At 40.5% G+C, this 7,779-nt stretch overlaps 1 pseudogene; it reads right to left on the bottom strand.

Annotated features, from left to right (window-relative positions):
* Positions 1 to 307: 307 nt before the first annotated feature.
* Positions 308 to 3,842, bottom strand: LOC119624163 (large ribosomal subunit protein eL33 pseudogene; annotated as a pseudogene).
* Between the last annotated feature and the right edge of the window lie 3,937 nt (positions 3,843 to 7,779).

Here is a 7,779-nt window from a genome sequence, read left to right on the forward strand (position 1 = left end):
GTTTTCTCAAACTAAATGATGGTTCTAGAGTATTTTAAACCTTGAACAGAAGTATCTCTCAGATTTTTTTTTTTTAATTTTAAAAATGTAATACTTTATTGAGGGGTTAAGATGCCATTGTGAGACAGGATAGAAATTTAACCATGAAGGCCTTTCAGTGGCTCATCCAAGGCCACAGAGCAAATAAAAACCATATCCATCATATAGAACATCTGAATGGGGTGCCAGAAAAGTCACAACTCAGAGTGTCAGTGATTTTTTTTTTCAAGAGCACAAATCCACATTTATTTATTGACTTTTCATTAGTTTAAATCCTTGAGGGGTACAGCATCACTCAGATTCTGTGTCCAACAGCATTAGCAGGAAGATTGCTTCGGAATTTGGCACGAACCAGGCCACTGTTTCCGTGGGCCCGAGTTACCTTTCCCCAGATTACTCTGGTTTTGTTTGGTTTGCTGCCAGGAGTCACTATGTTGTTCTTTGCTTTGTATACATAAGCGCATCTCTTGCCCAAATAGAATTCTGTTTCATCTCGGGCATAAACACCTTCAATTTTTAGAAGAGCTGTGTTCTCCCTTTGGTTCCGGAGACTCCGCTTATAGCTGGCAAAAATGGCCTTGGACCACAGCCTTCCAGACACAGTTCCTTTTAGAAATCCTGTTCCCTGCAGGCCTCTACAGGAGCCAAGATGGCGGGAAGAGCAATGATTTGTAACTCCTGGGTATACAGTAATGTAAGGATCCCAAACCCTGTCCTTCGCAGGTGTTCGAGTCAGAGTCCAGGTTCCTCGCAGTCAGATTTCTGCCCTTGTGGTTGTGTCTGCTTCAGCCATCGTCTGTGAGTGTTAAGTTGGGATTTCTCTCTTCCTCAGCCACCGGAGGTGCCTGGGTTTCCTCACACACGTCACATCTGGTCACCCCGTCAAGGCCCAAGGACAGATCATTGGGATGTTGTGTGCAAAAGAGCGAGGCCCTCATTTATTACAGTGTTTGTTCCCCGCCCTCCTTCCTTCCCTCCCTTCCTTTCTCACCTGAAAAACAAAATGAAGGAACATCAGAATGATATCTCCTAGGCTTAAAAATGGGAACGCTGCATGAGTAGGGGATTGAAATGAAAGACTGAGATTAAAGTATGTATTTTTCTCACCTGAAAAAGAAAATAAAGCAGAAACAATTTGGAAGAAGGAGAAAGATAGCTGAGTTAGGAACCTAAGTTCAGCCATTTCTGTTGCTAAGTGCCAAATGTAGCTCTGCATTTCTTAGAAGTGAAGCAAAACTACTTAAGCAGTCCAACTGTAGAAAATGGGCTATCTTAGCAAGTTGGAAATAACACATTTGTGAGTAATTCTAATCCTGCAGAATGTATTTTAGAAGATTTAACGAGAGAGAGATTAAAAAGTGTGTCTTAGTTCTCATCATCTTCATTTCTTCATTCCTTCTTTCCATCAATCACTATTTGTAATTAAATAAGATTACATATTTTCTTGTTTGTTGTCGTCTTTTCTGATCAGACTATAATCTTCTTGAGGGCAGGGACTATGCCCACATTGTTTACTACTGGATATCCAGGGCCTAACATAATGACTTTAAATAGAGTAAAATGCTCATAACTTTTGGTGGACACATGAGTAAATAAAACATTTTGAAATGGTACATTTTCTGATAACATACACAGGTAAGTAAACGCAGTCAAAATAACTCCATCAAGAATGAGATCAAGAATGACATTTCCTCAGATGTTACAATTTAAGAGATCTAAGACCAATAGTAGCTTAGCAGCCTATATTTGGTTTTGCCTATCAGTCTGTTTCCAATGGAGCTAAGATACTGAAGAGTAAACAATTAAGAAGGCATTGCCAAATAATATAGCTAGAGCTCTCCTACACGTGTAACTTATGGAACTGAATATCACATTTGTGTCATTTTTTACTAAGGGATTCACAGAACAGCCCCCGTAGAATTTTTCTCTCTTAGGTGGAAAGACAGGGATGACCATATCCTATCAATGATGAAAGAGAGAGGTGACCTGTGTAAATCCAAATGATGAGTCAGTGATGGAGATTCCAGAATGACTACTGAGCTCTGAGGCCCTCCCCGAGTCACTGAATTCCTCTGAGCCTCATCTGCATGGGTGCATGGGTCCTATAATAGATGGCCTACTATCTATCTCACAGGGTTATTGAGAGAATTCCATCTCCCGGTAGATGTGAAAGCCTTTCAGAGACACATTACATAAACGTAATGTAAGAAAGCTTTTTTTTTTTTTTTTTGCCTGCCAGCATGTAGTTCTGTGTTACTCGGGGAAGCCTACATTGCTGAAACAGACCTAAAAAGTAATGTCTTCAATGAAAGAGGAGTTTCATTCCTTCTCACATCACAGTCCAGACTGGTTTTGGTGGTGAGAGCACTGGTAGTCTGGTGGTGGCTGAGGATTCTACTCCATAGAGTCATTGAAGGACTTAAGTTGACTGAAGCTCTGCCATCCTTAACTTGTGACTCATGGTTGCTGTGGGCAATGCCTTTGTCACTCATAGGAGTGACAGTGAGTTTAATGGCCCAGGCCTGGAAGTGGCACTATTGACTTCTATTCATTGGAGAGGATTTCTTTACATAGCCGCTCCCAAAGTCAAAAGAAGCTGGGAAGTGCAGCGTAGATGGGCAGCCCTGTGCTTTCTTCTCTAATGGAAGTTGAGAGTGGGTTTTGGTGGGCAGCCAGCAGCCTCTGCTCCTGTTCTTTTATTCTGATGAGGTCAAATCTTCCCCTTATAGGATCTTATAGCACCATATACCTCATATCCTTTGTACTAATCAAAGATACAATTTTACATAATACGTTTATTTGATTAACTTTGCACCACTGAACAAGGGCAAGGGTCACACCTCTCGTCATCGTGTGTCCCCAGCACTTAACACAGTGCCAGGCTTGCAATACAACTTCTATGAATATTTTTTCCATGAGAAAGAATGCATGAACATATCAAAGATATTGATTAATACTGAAGAACCTCAAGTGAGACTGTCTGGATATGTCTGATGAGGTGTTGGGGCCTTGCCCTCATCAGGCATCTCTTTGTGACTTTTGATACACTCGGGGAAAGGAGGTATCGTAGGCAGAATTCTAAGATGACCCCAGTGACCCTTGTGCTTGTATAATCTCCTCTCTCTGTGAGTAGATGAATATGATGAGATATCATTCCATGACAAGGTCATCTTGTATGGCAGAGTTGACTTCAAGAAAGGGAAATATATTCTAGGTGCATATGACCTACTCAGATGAGTCCTTAAAAGGGACTAGGCTCTGACCAGGTGTGGTGGCTCACACCTGTAATCCCAGCACTTTGGAAGGCCGAGGAGGGTGGATCACCTGAGGTCAGGTGTTCCAGACCAACCTGGCCAACATAGTGAAACCCCATCTCTACTAAAAATACAAAAATTAGCCAGGTATGGTAGCAGGCACCTGTAGTCCCAGCTACTCCAGGGGCTGAGGCAGGAGAATAACTTGAACCTGGGAGGCAGAGGTTTGCAGTTAGATTTTAGGTGTTCTCAGTATGTGCACACTCACACACACACACACACACCCCAACTCACAAAGAAAAAGGAAAAAGGTAACTCTGTGAGGAGATGGATATAAATTTGCTAGCTGTAGTAATCATTCCACTATGTATATGTATATCAAAACATGTTGTATACCTTAAATACATAGAACACAATAAAAATAAATAATTTGCTAAAAAGCCCAGAACAGTTAATGTAAAAATGTTGCTCCCTTCTACTTGCCAGGATGAACGCGACATCTGGACTGGGGTCGGGCATGAGTGGATGGAGAGCAGGACCACCGGTCATTTACACAGCTTGTCCATTGGTAAGCGCTGCTGAGCCCAGGCAAATCATCCCTGGATTGAGGGTGAGTAATGACAATTAGCCTATCTAAGGTTAAGGAAGAAGCCTGTAGTACAAGGGAGAGGCAAGTATATCTGGCAGACTCAGAGGAAGAGCAGAACTTTGAAAAATAATCCATAGTATCATCCAGAGAAAAAATGTTATTCTCAAAGGATTGCATGAAGAAAAAATATATTTCAAAAGGACCAGACCTCCTAGTGTCTGTCCTTACTTAGTTATACTTGAAGAAAGAGGAAATGCAGATGGCCTTGCCTCCGTTCTGTCCACTTAAGTGCCATTTATGTCCCTTTTAGTGTCACTGCTGGGGGGCAAGTTGAGGTGTTTGTTTCTAGCTTCTTGGCCTCCAAGATTTTCTCTGTTTCTGGGTATCAATATGATTTTTAATCTCTCTTATTAATTATAATGATAAAGCAAATATGGTCCAGGCTTGGCAGTGTGTTATAGCTGCCTTTGATTTTAGAAATAGATTATGTTTTTATCTTTTCCACTTACAATAATATTTTGTTGAAAAACTTGGAGGGTCTATGCTGGGGCTGCCATTCCAAACTGAAGGGCTCATCTTAAGTTCTTTTTAATAACAGTTAATAATAGTAAAAAATTTTGTTTATTCAAAAATTACTAAATTCATTTAAAGTATTTAAAAACAAATTAGTTGTTTTTATAAGCAAGAAGTTAGCATTACTGGGTAAGATCTCCTATTTCAGAATTTTGTTTAGCCTGGTGCAGTGGCTCATGCCTGTAATCCCAGCACTTTGGGAGGCCGAGGCGGGCGGATCATGAGGTCAGGAGATCGAGACCAGCCTGGCCAATATGGTGAAACTCCGTCTCTACTAAAAATACAAAAATAGCCAGGTGTGGTGGTGTGTGCTTGTAGTCCCAGCTACTTGGAGGCTGAGGCAGAAGAATCACTTGAACCTGGGAGCGGAGGTTGCAGTGAGCTGAGATCGTGCCATTGCATTCCAGCCTGGGTGATAGAGTGAGACTCCGTCTCAAAAAAAAAAAAAGAATTTTGTTTAAAAATAGTTAAAACTGATAAATAAAATGAAAATGTGAATAATGAGGGGTAAACCTGCCACATATCTGTGGATCACACAACACCGGGGGATGAATGATGCCCTTGGAGTTAAGTCAGCAGCTCTGATCAGACTAAAGTCATCTCATCCAGTGAGTAAATGCCATACCCATAATTAAAGATTGAAATTTTATCAAATATTGAGATCTAAAGCCACATTTGAACAAAAAGACATAAAACAGGGTTGGTAAATAATTTTCCTTTCCCATGACTGATGACTGATAGTGGCTACCTGAAGAACTGTGTTAAAAAGGATTCTGAGTCTATATTTAAACCTAGAGGAGAGGAGGGGTCAGGATCAATTGTTCCTGGTTGTCACAGGCACTGGCAGTGGAGTGGCAATACCTGTGGAGTGCTTTTGTTATCCTTAGTGTAAAATACGGGAAAAACATAAATCAAGAAAACCGTAAATCGAGAAAAAGAAACTATAAAAACCAAATGGATTAGCCTCAACAAAATCAAATATGACTTTCCTCAATTTAGCACGTTATCAGTCTAACAGTGTATGTAAAGCCCTGTACAGTGATCTATGGGGCTGTTAGATAGAGCTGAGATCACATCAAACCCATGAACACCCATGTTTCAAGCCTAACTGCCAAAACCTTTGCCTTCATTCAAACAGAAGAATAATGACAGTCATTACAAAGTAATCCTACTGAACGTTTTGTAGTGCCTCATATTCAGGTTGCCTCACAATGATAAAAGAAGAAATTGCTTTTGTGGTGTTCATTTTGAAAATGTTTTCTGAAATATTCATTTCATGATTGTATTAGTCTGCCTGGGCTGCCATAACATGCTACTACAGGCTGGGTGACTTAAACGGCAGACATATATTTTGTCAAAGTTCTGGAGGTTGGAAATCTGGAAGTCCAAGGTCAAGGTCCCAGCAGGCTTGGTTTCTGGTGAGGCCTTTCTCCTCAGCTCGCAAGCTCTTCCTTGCTTTGTCCTCTCATTGCCCATCTCTCTGGGGCACACATGTTGAGAGAGAGAGCTCTCTGGTGTCGCTTCTTCTTATAGGACATCTGTCCTATTGGATTAGACTTAACCTTCATTACCTTCTTAAAGGTCCCATCTCTAGAGTCACACAGGGGTTAGTGCTTCGATGTACGAATCTGTGGGGCTGGGGAAGACACAATTCAGTCTATAGCGATGATATGCAACAATGTCTTGAGTTGCATATGATCTCCTAGAGGGGACAGCCACATGCTCACCTTCCTACAACGCATGGAAGAATGTAATCAGTGCTGGAGTGTGGAGTGTGGATACAACCAAGTACTCAAGGAATTAAGAAGTTACCAAGGGTAACGGCCACAGCCTTTTCCTTATCTCTTCAGCTGCTTACATTTCCCTAAACATTAATGGAATCTGCATCAGTTGGGTTTTCAAATTGTGTTCTCCAGAGCCTTAGTGTTTCATGGTTGTATTTTAGTGATTCCTAAATGTGTGATATATATTTAATATATTTCAACTATTAAAACATGATATGTGAAATAACTCAAGTGTGTTGTGTACCAAATTTTACACATTCAGGACCACATATATGACAATTTATTGTGCCACATTATCTTGATTTTCTTTAGGCTTTGGAATAAAACCCCTGCCATTTCTGCCGAATTGAAGAATAGCTTGAGAATACAGACAAGCTGTCAGAACAGGTTATCTGTGCAAACAAACAAAAAATGTACAAATAACTTGGATGCAAAGATTTACATAATTTTCATGTAAATCTCTGATTTCTGCACTTTTTTCTTTCATTAAAACAAACTTATTGACTTAATATAATTGTTATATATATGAACGCATACATTTAATAAATACATGATCATAAATAATGTGTTTATATTTGATTATTGTAAAAATTCACTTGAGAGTAGAGCTGCTGCTAAAGCAGGTTTGCAAACCTCTGCTCTATTTGTTTACATGTATTCTGTGTTGCATGTGCTGTTAAACAACTAAAAACTGTACAAGCTTATCATATGATGTCTCCCAAACAGTGAGAGGTATGACATAAAACACACAGTAGAGATCAGGCACATGGAAGTCTAGGTGGGTGCCCCTGAGTCATTGGTTTTGCAGCCTGACAGTGAGCAGTCATTCATTATAAATCATTTGAATTTTAATTTTAAAAATTAGTATAGGGACCTGAGTTGGGGAGGGACATTAATATGAGTATTTGGTATTAAGATGAGAGCAGCTCAGTAGGAAACTTCCTAATGGAAATGTCACTGATAGTAATTACCCCTTTCCAGTCAAGCGACTCTTTGATTTTCCTCCAGCATTTGGAGACCAGGCAGCCTGACAGATACAGTGAAACAAGAGGGTGATTCAGAAAGCTGGAGAATCTAGAAAGCCAGCTAGGGAATTTGGAGTTACCAGTGTAATTTGACATTTGCATTATCTGAGGGGCACACTGGTCATTCTTTTTAATTGCTAAATCGACATTCAATGGGGGCAAACTGGTAGGGGAGAGTGAGGGGTGAAGGCAAGGATCAAGCATCCCGGGAAACATAGACCTAGCCAATGCTGAGGATTTGTACTGGTGGACAGGGGACCAGCCAAGGTCAGGGAAAAACTAATGGGCTGCAAGCTCTTTCAGTTTCCCTATGGGATCCTTCTAGCGCTCAAAGAGCCTGTGGGTGGAGTGCCAGTGACCACTGGAGAAGTTTTTAGAAGATGTATAGTATCATCTTTCCTGTGGGCAGCATGTGAAATGTTAATGATCACTCAATGCTTATGAAATGTTATGTTAATTAAACTGAATGCACAAAAAGCTCTTGTCAATGTATTAAGTGTTTGCTTTTCATTCTT

Source organism: Chlorocebus sabaeus, chromosome 12, assembly GCF_047675955.1.
Source record: "Chlorocebus sabaeus isolate Y175 chromosome 12, mChlSab1.0.hap1, whole genome shotgun sequence".
Taxonomy (NCBI): Eukaryota; Metazoa; Chordata; class Mammalia; order Primates; family Cercopithecidae; genus Chlorocebus; species Chlorocebus sabaeus.